We start from the raw sequence: 17,038 nt of genomic DNA on the forward strand, positions 1-17,038 counted from the left end.
TTTAAATAGACGGCCCCTGGCTGGCAGCCAGTTTGTAGCTGCAATTTGAGCTCCCCAACACCCAACCCAGGCAAGTATGCCAAGGAGTACAAGCTCACACGGGGTGGGGGTGGGGAGAGGCCTTCTAGACACACGGGGGCTCCCCTTCGCTGCCTGAACAGCTCCCTCCTCTCCCTAGAATGGAAGAAAGTGGTGAGGGGATGGGGGGGGGGCGGGGGCGGGGAACAGGGCTGGAGCTGCCCAGAGAGGAGGTGGGGGTCGAGGGGGAGAAGAGTTCTTGCAGCACGGTGGATACAATAAGGAGCAAGTCGTCTCCCGTCCCTCCCACCCCTTAGCTAGCCAAGGCTCAGGCTGGAGGGAGAATTTTCTTATTAGCCAACTGGATATATAGAGTGCCCAAGAAATGCTACCTTAGCTTTGGGAAATGGCTGTCTGCTGGTGTCTGAGTGACCAAGTAAGGGTGTGTGTGTGTGTGTGTGTGTGTGTGTGTGTGTGTGTGTGTGTTGGAGTGGGTGTTAGTGTAAGATGGCCAGGGATGGGTGGTGAGGGGAAATAGAAAAGAAAAACTAAATTTCCTCCCTAAAAATCTGGGGAGGGGGATTTAATCTAGTGTTTCTGTTGCTGGTGAAGTGACTGTCTTTGGTCACAGGGGGAAGGGGCCATTTTTCTTTAGTTACACTGTTGGCCCAGGGAAACTGTGTGTGTGCGTGTGTGTGTGTGTGTGTGTGTTGTGTGTGTGTACTGTGTGTACTTGTACCAAGGGACATGCATAGCAGCAGCATCATAGGCAGCACGGAGTTACAGAGACTGACACTTGGGAGGAAATGCTGGTTCTGAAAACCGTGCCTGGAGGCCCCCTGTGTCCTGCCCTGCTGTGGGGTTGTCGGAGGCAAGGAAGGCAGAGTGGAGTGATCCTGCCCCTCCAGGGTCTTTGAAAGGAGTATTTCTATGGGGCCACAGCCCTGGAGGGCATAGGTAACAGACCAGAGGGACCCCAGGTTATGAGGGACCCTCCTGGGAGCAGGCATAGCCCAGGAATTGGAGCTGCTGGCCCAGCTGATCCTGACCGGAAACACCCTGATCCCTTTTGAAACCTCAGAGGATCTATGGGGGACCCTAGGGACCCTTCTTTCCTTAGTGAAAGGAAAGAAAGTGAATGTTTTCAAAGAAGGAAGGTGGGGGTTTTAGCTTTTTCCTGCACTTGGCATGGGGGGTGTGGCCTTCAGAGCCCCGTCTGAGAGAGCTAAGTAGCTGTGGCTGTCCTGTTTGGGGAACTTGGGTCAGCACTCTTACCCCTTTTACATCTCTCTTTGCCGCTCTGGAAGGGCTCTAACTTCCCTTTGGAGAAGGGGTTGCATTTCATGAAGTTTGCCACTAGACTGCACCCTCCTCTACGATAAGAATTCCTTTTGCTGGTAGAAAATATTTGTCTTCCCGGTTGGGTTCAGAAGCATCTCACTCTATGCTGTTAACACCCCCAGATCCTGATCTCTCTTCCCACTTACCTACTTGCTGAAAGGCACATTTTAAAATCAAGGCAAAAATTTTAAGTTTTCTTTTGTTTGTATTGCCAGAGGAGCTTTAAGTGTTGGCTGGGAGAGGGAGGAGGAGCTGTGTGTAATGATTAAAAAAAAAAGCAAGCAAGGCTCCTTAGTATTGCTTCTCCTCTGTGTCTAGGGGCTCGGTAAGGTAGGAGGAAAATTAATATTCCCAACTCTGGTTGGAATATTTGAGGAGTGAGGGAGATCACGTATTATTTTCCCCTTTGTGTCAGGTTCGGACAGGGTGTTGTGTGTGTCCCGGCCCCTGCTCTTATTTCTGCACTGACTCCGCAGCAAAGCCGGCTCTGGGCACACTGGTAGCATTTCAGATGAATGGGGAGATTGTGGTGCTGCTTCCAGAGAAACATGAGTTGCCTAGTTCCAGCCACCCTCTATTCTGAGAGAGACGGCCTCAGTGACACGTCTTTTTGTCTAGCCGACTTCCAGTGGCTGGAAAATAAAATGTGTGAAGACAGGTAAAAGGGAGAGGGGATGATTCACAGAGAAGACGAAAAGGGTAGAGAGAAAGGAAGCCAGAGCTGGTCTGTGGGGTAGGGCGGCAGGGGGCCAGGGAGAGGGAGAGGGGTACTCTGCAGGTCTGTATACATCGTGACTGTCTGTCTCTCCATGGAGAAACAAACAGGCTTATGTCATGAGAGGTTGACAGTTGGCTGATGGGACAGAAGCTGCCATCCAAGGGACCCTCAGGTAGTCAGGCTCCCTGGGAGGGCTTAAGAGAGAACTTTCTCGGTAGCCTGGGCTAGTCTATGGCAATTTGGCTCAAAGATGGGCTCCTGGCTGGATGGCTTTGCCCCTAGGAGCTGGTAATTAGCATCTGACAGTGGACTGGAGGGTCTGTTCCAGGATGTTGGATTATGGGAGATGCCTTGGAGCCTTTCTTAATTCCATTTTCCCCTCCCCTTAGTTCTGAAGCCTTAGATCTGTCACAAGCACCTTTAGAGGGTTGCTTTTGGGGGAAAAAAGTTTGCATCAATGAATTTAGTTTTGTGGCGGGGAGGGGGGTGGCACATTTATGCCTGCCAGATTCAAATATTAAAAAGCTGGGGTCCCTTTCCTCCTTCTCTGTCAGGGGCTTCCTAGTACTGCTTTCCAAGCAGTATTGATGCCTTTCAACTACATCTTTCTTGGAAAAGTAAGAAATTAAATATCGTTCACTTGTGTCCAGTTCCCCAGAGATCACCCTTTCCCATTCCTTTAAATGATTTAACCAAATATCTTAAGAAATGCAACCCAGTAAAAGATTTGTGCTTCTGTATGGACAACTTTTTCAAGGGTACATAGCATTTGTGTTTTATAAAGTTTGAGTCCTTTCCTGTGGTCATTTTTTATGAGTTTCTAGGTGATTTTTGAGTCCAGGGTGATGCCTGATGACTTGGGGAAGCAAGGCTTTTAATGGGACATAAAATATCATGGATTCCTCTGATTGGAGAAGAAAAATGTTAGCTAAGGATTTTGTCTTTATTCACTCCTAGTCATTGCTCTCCCCTCTGTCCTTGACAGATTTGCCTAAACTGTGAGTTATTATTCCTTTTTAAAGGTCCTATGGGATTGACTGGTCCCTTTCCCAAAGGAAAATGCCCTTTCACAGTGGGCGTTTCAATGCTACCGCTTCATCCTGGTCCAAATCTAAGGTACGGTGACCTTTAAGAAATAAAGTCTCCCCAGTCACCCAGGTCCTGTGCCTTCCTACTCCCCAAGATTAGGGAAATTCAGCAAGATTGAGATCTGTGCAGAAGAGCTAGTTAAGGCAGCTTTGTTGTAGTGATGGGGCTGAAGGCTAGGTGGCAGAATGGATACATCATTTAAAACACGCCTCCTCAGGAGAAGGAAAAGCTGACGCTGGTGGAAGTCTGACAACAGGAATGGGGGGCAGGGGAAGCAACAGCACGGATGGACGTTCGTATCAACGCCCCCGGGGTGCACTGTCCACCACCCCAACCTTGGCACCACCCTTTGCTGTGATAGTACCAATCCACCTGGAGCGAGGAGATCTTCCAAGTCCCCCCAGCAGCTGTATTCACAATCACTTTCCCTCTGAGCTGAGGACGGGCCAGGTCAGAACTTGATTACTTGGGGTTCATCAAAGGATGCCCTAAAGCTTCTCTGGTGAATAATTAGGAAATAGTCTTCAGCCAAAGTGCAGAGAAATGTCCTTTTGTTTCACATTTTAAAATGTTAATTATGGTGTATTTCCAGGTTTCAAAAAGCAGGGGATAAGACAGTAGAGTAGATATCCCCTAGATATACACATTTACCACCTTAAGATTTTGCCGCCATCTTGTTAGAGGTTATTTATTTATTGTTTTATTTTTAAAGAAATACAATGTTACAGAGAACAGCTCACCCCTGGCTGCAGCCCATGCCACTTTTCCCTCTGCAGAGAGCCCTCCTCCTGAAATAGTTCCGTATCCTTTCTGCACAGTGTTTTTCTAGGTTTTATGAAGTTTCTTAGAACGATTTTGAGGGCGAACCCACGGACTTCTTTTGAGCTCATTTTGTAGCCGGGCTTGCTGTGGCGGCCATTGAACTAGAGGTTAAACAGACCTCAGGCTGTCTTTTGAAGAAGTTGGAGTCAACTGCAGCTCAGAATGATTTATATTTCTATGCAAGCAATATATCAGTTAATAGTTTTAAGAATTTATGTTGGGAATTCCCTGGCGGTCCAGTGGTTAGGGCTCTGCACTTCCACTGCAGGGGCCACGGGTTTAACCCCTCGGGAAGCTGAGTGGGCAGCACCCCACTCCCCCTACCAAATAATAATGCATATGGAACCAGAAAGATATGCAGAGTAGAGAGGGTTTCATGTTTCTGGTTGAGGGCTCTTGTCTTCTTGGGTCATGGGACCTGGTATGTCCTGACAACATGTAGGCCCAGGGCTCTGTGTGAGTTTTGGGAAAATGAGACTAACCAGGAAGAGTGAGAGAGTTAGAACATAAAGAGGCTGAACATGGAAGAATTGATGCTTTTGAGCTGTGGTGCTGGAGAAGACTCTTAAGAGTCCCTTGGACAGCAAAGAGATCCAACCAGTTGATCCTAAAGGAAATCAAACCTGAATATTCATTGGAAGGACTGATGCTGAAGCCAAGCTCCAATACTTTAGCCACCTGATGCAAAGAGCCAACTCGTTGGGAAAGATCCTGTTGCTGGGAAAGATTGAAGGCAGGAGGAGAAGGGGACAACAGAGGATGAGATGGTTGGATGGCAACATCTACTCAATGGACATAAGCTTGAGCAAGCTCTGGGAGATGGTGAAGCACAGGTAGCCTGGAGTACTGTAGTCCATGGGATCTCGGACAGGACTTAGTGACTCAACAACAACAACAACAGGAAAAGTGATCCTTTGAGTCAGAGGACAGTGTGGATAGACCCACATCTCGGAGGGATACAGATGGACTGATTAGGGAAGATGGAATGACATGGGATAGGAGGAAAGTGAAAGTGTTACCTGCTTGAAGCAGGTTTGATGTAATGCATTTGCATCATGAAAAGGTCAAATAAAGTAACAGTGTGTGATTGGAATAGGTTTCATCACAGTGCAAGAAGGAGAATCATTAAGAGCTAGTTTACCACCAGTAGCCCATAGGGCACATTTGTGTGAATTAGGAAAAGATGCCCTTCCCCAAGATGTTAGTACCTTTCTTCTATTTGTCAGAAAAGTGTTATAACATACCGATTTTATGAGGGAAAATCAACTTTCTTACCCTTTCCTGTAAGTGTCATAATGAATGTATGTATCTATGCTGTCTGTGTGTGATACGTGCCTCTTAATTGGGGCTCTTATTGTGCAGTGCACAGTCTGTATAGCTGTATGTGATGGTTCGGTTTGGAAGAGTTGAGCCTGGTTTCCAAACCATCAGGAAGCACTGCTTTTCTACTAGTGTGGGAAGGAAGGGTCCAGTGACATGACTCGGCTTGATCCCTTCCTAGGGTTGAGGGATGGGCGAGAACCCCTTCCAGGCAGCCGATTCAGCTGGGCCAGTCTACACCTTTGTGCCATTCCTCAGAGAAACCATGCGTTTCTGTGCCCCCATGGCTTTGTACAACTGTCCTTTCTGACAAGAATGCCTTTCCCTCTCTGTGCTGCCTGGTGAAATACTAGTCATCATGAAAGACCCAGATGAAACCATGTCTACGTTGGAAGGTTTCTCTGACTCCCATGTGTGATTTTCTAAGAGCACCTAGCTGAGTAGCAGTGTTTATCCCATGTGGTCCTCTGTGTCCTCATCAATAAAATGGGAGAATAATATTGCCTACCCCTTAGGGTTGTTGTGAGCCTCCAATGAGGCCATCTATATGAACCAGGTGGAGCTAGTGGTAAAGAACTTGCCTTCCATTGCACGAGACAAAAGAGGCTCTAGTTCGATCCGTGAGTTGGGAAGATCCCCTGGAGGAGGGCATGGAAACCTACTGCAGTATTCTTGCCTGGAGAATCCCATGGACAGAGGAGCCTGGTGGACTATAGTCCATAGGGTTGCAAAGAGTTGGACACAACTGTAGTGACTTAGCATGCATATGAACCTCATTAGCACTTAAGATTACCTATTGTACCCTTATCTTCCCATTAGACTAAATGTCCTGAAGGACCCAAGGTCTTACTCATCTTGATATCATATTTCCACTTCTCCTTCTTTCCCTACCTCTTGGCTGTGAGTTCCTAGTACAGTTCCTGGAGCAGAGAGCACTCCATAAATTATTGTTGAATGAAAAACATTTACCACCCCCTAATTATCCCAACATCTTCCTAAATGAGCTTTATCTCTTTACCATTCTGGCTGTTTTAAAATTCATGTTGATGTGTTTCTACTTTGTAACCTTATATACTGATCTGGTCAACCTTTGTGTTTCAAATGTGAGTAATTTATGACCTCTTTAAAAATTACAATAAATTCCAATGTACTCCTATTGTTGGACTTAAAATATGTTAATTGTAGTGTAACCTGAACATGTAGAAACATATTAAGGTATGGGCTCCATATACTTATCTCATTGTAAACTCCAACAAATATGTAAATAAACTTAATCAAAACTATAAACCCAACAAAACCCAAAATGACAACATTAATTTAGTGTGTGGGTTGATGTTTGGTTGATGTTTTGCTGGAAATAAATCACTGTTCATGTTGTGATTATGGTTTAACTGTTATGGTGCAGAGTTTTTGAGCTTGGCATGCACATGTTTGATGTCCTGTCTGATGATTTAAGTCTCCCACTATTTTTTTTTTTAAGCCATAGTGGAGTCATGGCTTAGATAGTGGTTAAAGTCAGTTTGACATACAAAAACTGAGTATAAGCAAAATTTCCCAGGAAAACCCCTCAAATCATTTGAAAAACAAAACAATACTGCAAAACCTTTACTTTTATAACAGTCTCAGCACACCCAGCCTTTGCTCAGCTCCTACGGGTTGTCTCAGGATCAAAGCCATACCTACTCTTTGGCCCATTAGCACATGACAATCACAATGCAGTTAAATGACTTCTACACCTTTGAAAAACGAAAAATGTCTTCTATTGGATACAAGGCTGAGGTAAGGAACTTGCACACAACTGGGTGATGAGCTTTGGAGAAAAAGCTCCAAATAAATAACATGAATAGCCTGTACTATTATGGCTGATATGTGTGTGTGTGTTTGGGGGCGGATATTGGAGGTTGCACACAGAGAGGTCATGAAGCCAGGGTGGTCAGCCACTTGTTTGCTGGTGAATGAGTGCTACATTCAGCATGCCATCATGACTCACTAGGTCATCCTGCTTGTACAGACTTAGAACAGGTAGAGGCACCAATTTGACTACCAAATAGGAAGTAGGAGCATCTTAACCATAAACCAACAGAAGAGACAATGTGTGTTTGGAGCAAAGATCTAAAGACTGAGTGGAGAGAGAGGTGGGGTTTACTGAATTAGAGTGGACTGAGTGTGGAGGGCTGCATTCCCTGAGCCCCAGGCTTTGAATACTTCTTTCATTTTAAGTTATAGCAGCTCAACCTTGGACAAATTACTTAACCTTCCTCTGGTTCAATTTATTCTGTAAAATGGGTTATGGTCCTTGTCAGTGGTTGTGAGGGTTACGTGAGATAATTGTGTAACTTGTTTAGCACAGCACCTATTGCGTTGTGAATTAATTTGCTAGGGCTGCTGTAACAAAGCACCACAAATTGAAAGGCTTAAACAACAGAAATTTTATGTCTCATGGTTTATGTCTCAGTCCAGAAGTCTGAGATCAAGGTGCTGGCAAGGCCACACTATCTTGGAAAGTTCTAGGAAAGGATCTGTTCCAGGCCTGTCTCTTAGCTTCTGGTAGCGCCTCGGTTTATGGCAGCATAACTCCAATCTTCACACGCTGTTTCCCTGAGTGTGTGTCTGTGTCCGAATTCCCCCTTTTATAAGGACACTGGTCATAGTGGATTAGTGGCCCATCCCACTCCAGTGTGACCGCACCTTAATCAGTTAAGTCTGCCAAGACCCTATTTCCAAATGAGGGCACATTCTGGGAGTGAGGATTTCAATATATGAATTTCGTGGGGACACAATTCCATCTACAACATGGAGTTAACACCCCTGTGGTAATTATTATTATTCACAATGCCTTCTTCAGTCCCCTTTCCATGGGGTAGTTTTATAGTTGAAATTTTCAGATCTTCTTTATTCTCATTGTCTTTCCTGGCCTGTTTATGTCTAGAAAGTGCCCCGAGACCAGCCGATTGGACAGTTGTGTTCACCATCGTGTTGTTAGATGCTTAGAACAGCGATGGGCACACCACAGACACTCTAAAGTTTTGTGGATAAGTGAACAAAGTCTGTTTTTTTCCTCTTTCTTCCTTCCCATTCCCGCCCCCCTACCCTCTTTGGATTGATTTCTCAGTTAGCCAGGCTCTTTCTCTAGTTATCTTTTCTTGACTGCCAAGTATTAAAGGGGAAAGAAATGAAATCAAACAAATTTTAATTTCCTCTGTTGATAGTTATTAAATCCTCCTCAATCACTTACTCTCTGCAGCCAGTTAGAAACCTGGCCAGATGGCAATGGGCAGTGGGGGTGTGGGTGGGGGAGTGGGGGAGGGGCCTGTGTTAGAGCCAGCTGGAGCCTACTTGGAGCACTTCCTGGGACTTGATGTTGGCCAGGACTAGGACTTGGGAATGAAGGGCACCCAACTCTATCCTGGGAGTCTGGGAAGAAACCCACGAGGTCAATATTGGCTCTAGAAGTTGAGAGTCAAAATCTACATCAGGAGCCACAGGCTGGAAATGTGTGTGTTTGTGTGGGTTCGTCGCTCAGTCGTGTCCGACTTTTTTCGACCCCACAGATTGTAGCTCACCAGGCTCTTCTGTCCATGGAATTCTCCAAAGAAGACTCAAAAGCCACATCAGGAGCCACAGGCTGGAAAGGTACAGGGGTTTTATTTAGTCTTCGGAAAGATGCATACCCACTTTGTCTGGTGCAGTGACTCTCTGCTCCACAAACCACCAGTTCAGGTCCTGAAGATGTGACCACCTGTGTCATATGGTGCCCTGGTCTGAAAACCAGGAATTCTATATAAATCTTGGACTCAGGCAGGAACTGGAGTGTCGGTTGTGGTAGTTTGAGGAGACAATGCTCTGTATTTTAGAGACCCAGAGGTGAGTTGTCATGGTCTAAAAACAAGTGACTGAAAACTGAAAACACACTAATAATTTACTGATTGTCACCACCTATGCGTATATATAGCTATCCATCTACTTAGCTGTTTTCTCACAGCTGTAGAACAGATGTCAGAAATGCTCATAGCCCCTGGCAAGTCACAGGATGCAGGCTGGTTGGGGGCTGGGGAGAAACTTGGGTTCGAGAGGTGCTGTTACAATTCACTTTCAGACTATCATTACTCTTTGAGGTTATGAAAGCAGCATCCTACTCTGACTTTTTTTTTTTTTTTTAATTTACTGGGTGGCAGGGTGGTTTGGGGGAGAATGGATACATGTATAATATGGCTGAGACCCTCCGCTGTCCACCTGAAACTACCACAACATTGTTAATCAGCTCTACCCCAACGCAAAATGTTTTTGTGTTAAAAAAAGATTTAATTGGATATTTAATTTTATTACAAAACACATCGTATTTTTATTATGGAGACTGTCAAGTATACATAAAAGTAGAGAGAATAGTTTAATAAATCCCCATGAGTCCATTCTTCAGCTGGAAACAACCATTATTCCATAGCTCCACCACTCCACTAAGTTGCTCAGTTGTGTCCAACCCTTTGCGACCCTATACTATGTAGCCTATACTGGAGTGGTTGCCATTTCCTTCTCTAGGGGATTGTCATGATCCAGGGATTGAACCTGCATCTACTGCAGTGCGGGTGGATTCTTTATTGCTGAGCCACTAAGGGAAGCCCATCCCATGGCTGTCCTGACCCATATACACAGCTCTCTTCACTGTCTCCATTCCCTTTGACTGCACTTTTAAAACAAAATGAAAACATAATGCTTCAGCTTCAGATACACAGTTATATTTATGGAGCTTCTTTCTTCTTGCATGCTGAAAATCCACCCCAACATTTCTACCTAATAAATAGGGAGATGCTTTCCTTCTATATTATGGAGGAGGAAATTGGTGATCAATAAAAGAATATCTGAGGAAAGTGGGTTAGTGAAGGATAAGTGACTGTGAGATTTCCGAGTTTGGACATCTGAGAGGATGCAGTGGGAGACAGATGATCCAGAGGAAGCACTGAAAAAAGATGGAGAGAAGGTGGCAGACAGGGTACATCAGCTGAAGTTGCCCTGAGCGCAGAGACGATAGCAGGGATGGTGGGCAAGATCCAAGGACTGTCCACAGAATTGTGGCAGTGTGAGCGGGAATGCCCAGACGGAGAGTGCTATGCAAAGAAGAGCACCCTGTTCTGAGCTTAGGAGGAGAATTCAAGTTATTGCCTGGAACCTGGTTATTGTTCAGTTTCTCAGGAAGGCAGCGAAGTGATACTGGGAGGAAGAAATGATGGAGGACCCTTGTTTGATTTGAACTTGGTGAAAGAAGTCAAGAACTGCTCATCATGTCAAGGTAGGGAGAGATTGGGGCATGTGGAGAGAAATGAACCTTTGAAACAGCTGGGATGGACTGGGCAGGAGAGAGGAGTCCCAGGAAACTCAGAGGCAGAAGTGACTCCCTGACTCTACAGATGGCAAACCTCTGTACCCACACCAAAAATTATCTGTTCCAAGAGAGAGAGAAGGAAAAGAAAGGGAGCAGGAGAAGGATAACCTCTACTGGTTTGAGTTTCTAACTTCAAGGAACATTTATAGTACACCTCATTAGGGTATATCTATAATCTGAGATATGCAGATGACACTACCCTTGTGACAGAAAGTGAAGAGGAACTGAAGAGCTGCTTGATGAAAGTGAAAGAGGAGGGTGAAAAAGCTGGCTTAAAACTCAACATTCAGAAAACTAAGATCATGGTATCTGGTCCCAACACTTCATGGCAAGTAGATGGGGAAACAATGGAAACAATGACAGACTTTATTTTCTTGGGCTCCAAAATCACTGCAGATGGTGACTGCAGCCATTAAATTAAAAGACATTTACTCCTTGGAAGAAAAGCTATGACCAACCTAAACGGCATATTAAAAAGCAGAGACATCACTTTGCTGACAAAGGTCCATCTAGTCAAAGCTATGGTTTTTCCAGTGGTCATGTATGGATGTGAGAGTTGGACCATAAAGAAGGCTGGGTGCTGAAGAATTGATGCTTTTGAACTGTCGTGTTGGAGAAGACTCCTGAGAATACCTTGGACAGCAAGGAGATTAAATCAGTCAGTCTTAAAGGAAATCAACCCTGAATATTCATTCTGCTGGAGTAGAAACTGCACTACCTGATGCAAAGAACTGACTTATTGGAAAAGACCCTGATCCTGAGAAAGATTGAAGGCAGGAGGAGAAGGGGACAACAGAGGATGAGATGGTTGGATGGCACCACTGATTCAATGGAAATGAGTTTGAATAAACTCTAGGAGTTGGTGATGGACAGGGAGGCCTGGTGAGCTGCAGTCCATGGGGTCGCAAAGAGTCGGACACAACTGAGCAACTAAACTGAACTGATTAGGGCAGGCCCACCCAGGATATCTACCTTTTGATTCACTCAAAGTCAACTGCAAATTAATTGAATCTGCAAAGTCCCTTTACCTTTGCCATATAAGGTGACATAATTACAGGAGTTGACATTCTATTGCCATATTCTAGTGGTTAGAAGCAAGTTACATGTCCCACCAACACTCAAGGGGAGGGGATTAGAGAAGAGCATATGGGTCACTAGTCATTTTGGAATACTGCCTACCCCAGTGTTTGACAGGTCAATGCCATTTTTGTCCTCAGATTCCCCACCAGTACAATAATAGGACTTTGAGTCCTTGGGACAGTACTATGTCTCATGCATAGAGCTAACTGTCAAGAGAGAAAAGAGTTAAGAGAGGAAGAAGTATTAAGTTATTTTCAAGTTTCTCAAGTTCTGTTGTGTTTCAATAAAGTCAGAGGAAGATATCAGCAAATGAAGTTAGCAGATGTTGAATGAGAGCACTTTACCCTAGGCACTGTCTTTCACTTTGTGTTACCAGAGACACAAAGATGAATGTGTTTGAGTGCATAAGTCTTTACAGTTTTCAATAAGAAATTGGACATAGTTAGTACCCAGTAGTCTAAAGGAAATACCTTAAGAGATGTAGGCAGCCTGGGGGCCGTAAGACCCACACTCGGGAGTATCCCAATAGTACACACACTTTAGTTGATGTCCTATGGCTTCTGGTCACTTGCATGCATGCATGCTAAGTCACTTCAGTCGTATTTAACTCTTTGCGACCCTGTGGAGCTTGCCCATCAGGCTCCTCTGTCCATGGCATTCTCCAGGCAAGAATACTGGAATGTGTTGCCATGCCCTCCTCTAGGGGATCTTCCCGACCCAGGGATCAAACCTGCATTTCTTACATCTCCTGCATTGGCAGCCAGGTTCTTTACCACTAGTGCCACCTGGGAAGCCCTCTGGTCACTTAGTACCTCCTTTTGTTTCTGATTGCCATGGAAACGAAAACCAACTCCAGGGATGAACATACAGACTCTATTATTGCCAGGCTGTTCTTTGGCATTGGCTGACATCTGGTCAACCCCACAACACTAAAGCTGCGCAGGCTGGCAGTGCAAAAGAGAATGACAATAAAGCCCTGGTGAAAAATTGGGTTTTCCACTTTTAACTTCCAGGGGTCATTCAAAGTATCAGGGATATGAGAGGAAGGGAAGACATTCAAGAAAATTGACGAGAAGTGTTTGGTCTGGGAGGGGAATCTACTCCCTTCCTAGGAGGCTGGTCCAGCCCACTCCATCTCACTCCCAAGCCTTTGAAGTGTGTTACCTGGACAGTGAGCTAAGCCATGCTTGGCAGGAGGGGCAGAGAGGTTGTGTGGTCTGGCAAAGAGCAGGGCAGGGGGCAGAGGGATGGACTTGGATATGCGACTGACTCACACCACCTCTCATGCCAGGCATTTCACCATTCAGTCCAGCTGGAAAATGAGGAAAAAAACACAAGTCAAGATCACACCGAGAAATCCAGATGCCTTTCACAAGAATAAACAAGGCAGCTTTCCCTCCTCTCTGGTCTCTGTTTCTCTGTGTGTATTTATGTCTATTTCTAAGTCTTTAGGGGTATGTGTGTGTGTGTGTTTTAGCTGTGTTCACTTCTCTCTGTTCCCTGTCCTCTTACTTTCTCTGTGGAGTAGCTTCAGGATTTGTTTTTGGTCTCCACTTCTGTCACTGTCTTTAGGTTATAATTGGGCCGAGCCCATGGTGCCCCCCATGGACAGAGGAGACTGATGGGCTACAGTCCATAGGGTTGCAAAGACCCAGACATGGCTGAGTGACTAATACTTTTTTCATGGTGCCCCTCACCCCTCATGCCTCTCTTTAGCATCCCTTCTAATTCAAGTGAGGTCTGAATTTCTGTCATATCTTCTGACTGGTGTGTCTCAGCAAACCTCTGCCACTCATCTTGACAATGGAAATGTTGGGGGTGGGGGAAGTAGAGAAAGCTCTTGACCTGGCAAAGGCCTTGCAGAGTCCTGGCTCTAGTACCTGGGAATTAAACTTTTCATATGAGCTATACTTACAGCCTTTTCTTAGTCTAAACAAGAACTGTTGTGGAGGGGAAAATTAGAATAAGTGTGCTAATAATCTTTTGGGATACCACAGATCTTTGCCACTTGGTGAGTTTGCACACTGCAACACATCAAACTTTGAGCCACTGACTGCCTTCCTAAGTGAGATCAGGCGTAAGGCAAATGGGTGAAGGGCCTGAAAATAGCCTTCTTCTTCCTGTATCCTTAGCCGTGGTAATTTTCAGATGAAAATCGAGAACATTCACAATGGATCAAAGTTCATGTTCAAGGTAGAGTGTCTATATGAGGCTAGGTGAGAGTACTTTTGTGGGGGACCTAGAGGTAGATCCCTTAGGGTTAGGGGTGCCAGATAGGGTTTAGAATGGCCAGTTCAATTGGAATTTCAAATAAACAATGAATAAATTTAATATAAGTATATTCCATGCTCTTTTAGGGCTTCAAAATCAGTGTGGTTAGTAACTGGAGCCACGAAATTAAAAGATGATTGTTCCTTGGAAGAAAAGCTAGACAAACCTAGACAGCATATTAAAAAGCAGATACATCACTTTGTCAACAATGGTCTGTAGAGTCAAAGCTATGGTTTTTCCAGTAGTCATGTAGAGATGTGAGAGTTAGACCATAAAGAAGGCTGAGTACTGAAGAACTGACGCTTTCAAATTGTAGTGCTTTAGAAGACTCTTGAGAGTCCTTTGGACAGCAAGGAGATTAAGCCAGTAAATCCTAAAGGAGATCAACCCTGAATATTCATTGGAAGTACTGATGCTGAAGCTAAAGCTCTAATACTTTGGCCACCTGATGTGAAGAGCCAATTCATTGGAAAAGGCCCTGATACTGGGAAAGATTAAGGGCAGGAGAGAAAAGGGGCAACAGAGGATGAGATGGTTGGATGGTATCACTGACTCAATGGACATGAGTTTGAGCAAACTCAGGGAGATAGTGGTGGACAGGGAAGCCTGGCATGGTGCAGTTCATGGGATTGCAAATAGTTAGACATGACTTAATGATTGAACAACAATGCAATATTTGAGACATATTTAAATTGTATCTGTTGCTTATCTGAAATTCAAATTTGACTGCTATATTTTTGTATTTATATATTTTTGTTTTTTTTTTTGACAAATCTGCCTGGGGTGTGCACAGTCCCTGGTGACTCTGAGTTTGTGTGAAGGTGAAATATGCATAGATTTGCATGTGGGAGATATGGGTACCAAAGAGTTTCTGTATAAAAGTGTGTCTGCATCTTAGGAGGAAACAATATCTGGGTCTGAAATAATTTTTTGTGTGTATTTTGAATGATTCCAAAATTTATTAATTTTTCTTTCTAAACATTTCCCAAGAACTTGGAGATCATTGGGGAATTCCAAGGGCCCTTCTAAAATTTGAGTGATTGATCTTTCTAAATTCAATCCGCATTAGGCCATTTGGAAGAATGAGCTAGCTAAAATTCTAAGAGTAGCATGTAGATCTTTCCCCCTTCTCTCTCTCTTTTTTAAAAAAATCATTATTGAAGATTGTTCTCATCACCCTCCTCCATCTCTTTGATGAGCCACTGAGGAGAAAAAAGATGAAGACAAGCTTTAGGAGCTTAGGCGTGGTGGAAGAAAAAGAAATAGACTCTTAGAGGTTCCTGCGCAAGAGAGGGGCTTGCAGCAGGGCTTTGTGGGTGCGGTGAGAACAGGCTCTGGGCTGCGACTCAGGGAAATCTGGCAGAGGATGAATCAGTCCCAGGCAGGTCTAGGAATGGAGGACTCCACACAGCTGGCTCCGGGCGGTGCAAAGGGAGTGGCAAGTGAGGGCTTTTAGCCTCAGGCTCAATCCTGGAGGAGCATGGGAGGGACAGGCAGCTTTACAGGTTACAACAGAAATCCAAAGCATTGCCTTGAGCTCTTTGGTTGTCCTGGAATGGAGGTGTAAGCTCAACTGCCAGTCTGGGGTGTCTGGATGTTTCTGTTCAAGGCAGATTTGTTACTGCATGATGCTAATTGTCAGAAGACTTGACCAGGATTAAGCAGTGTTAAGTGCAGGGCAGGGGTGGGAGGCGGGCTGGTCCTAGATTTTCAGCTCTGGCAAGCTTACCCTGCTTGTGTGGGTAGGACACACAGTCTTGAACCAAGTGTTCCTGTGACATTTGGGTGAGCATCTCTCCTTCCTGATTGCCTTTTCTGGGGAGGCACTGGCCCCAGCTCTGATACCTGGGGGCACATGCCCTGTCTCAGCGAGCGGCCACCAGCCAGTAGGAGGTTGTTCAACCTCACTAGTGTCTCATTTTCCAATCCCAGACAATATGCCTGGCTGAAGATCCTATAAAACTTGGGTTTGATCAAGTTGGAGGCTCAACCTGTTTGTGCAAGTGGGAAGTCAGGGTTCCTGCTGGCTTCCCTGTTCCCTGGCCAATGCACGCACCAGCCCATTCTCTGAAGACACTGCCAAAGCATTTCCCTTCTTTGCTACATTTTGACTCCCATTTAGCTGAGGGCCACAGACAAATTGATCTCTCCCCTTGGCCTCAGTTTCCTCATCTGTAAAGTGGGTGGCACTTTATCCATCCCTCAGCTTCAAACAGATATCCTTGAAGCTTATGGTGCTAAAGATTAGGTATGGAGTTACAGTTTCTCTCTCTTTTAAAACTATTGTTAGATCATTATTTTAAATACATTTTTTCTCTTTCTGTTTTAAAAAAATTGCAGTATAGTTGATGCACAACGCTATATGTTACAAGTGTGCAATCTAGTGATTCACGATTTTAAAGGTTATAATCCATTTACAGTTATAAAGTACTGGTTGTGTTGTTGTAGAATATATCCTTGTAGTTTATTTTATACATAATAGTTTGCAACTGTGAATTCCCTACTCCTCTCTTGCTCCTCCTTCATCCCTCTCCCCACTGGTAACCATTAGTTTGTTCTCTATATCTGTGAGTCTGCTCCTTTTCTGTTATATTCATTAGCTTGTTGTGTTTCTAGATTCCATATATAAGTGGTATTTGTTTTCCTCTTATTTCAGTAAGCATGATAGCCTCCAAGTCCATCCATGTTGTTGCAAAATTTCATTCTCTCTTGTAACTGAGCATATGCATATTCCACTATATATATAAAATAAATATATATTTATATATGTAAATATATATAAAAAACATAATATTGGGACTTCCCTGATGGTTCAGTGGTGAAGAATCCATCTGGTAATGCAGGAGATGCAGGTTCAATCCCTGGGTCACGAAGAGAAGAGAATGGCAACCCACTCCAGTATTTTTGACTGGAAAATTACAAGGACAGAGGAGCCTGGAAGGCTACAGTCCTTGGGGTCACAAATGGGTCTGACATGACTTAGCGACTAAACAACAGCATAA

The sequence above is a fragment of the Bos indicus x Bos taurus genome, chromosome 2 (genome assembly GCF_003369695.1).
Source record: "Bos indicus x Bos taurus breed Angus x Brahman F1 hybrid chromosome 2, Bos_hybrid_MaternalHap_v2.0, whole genome shotgun sequence".
NCBI classification, from domain to species: Eukaryota; Metazoa; Chordata; class Mammalia; order Artiodactyla; family Bovidae; genus Bos; species Bos indicus x Bos taurus.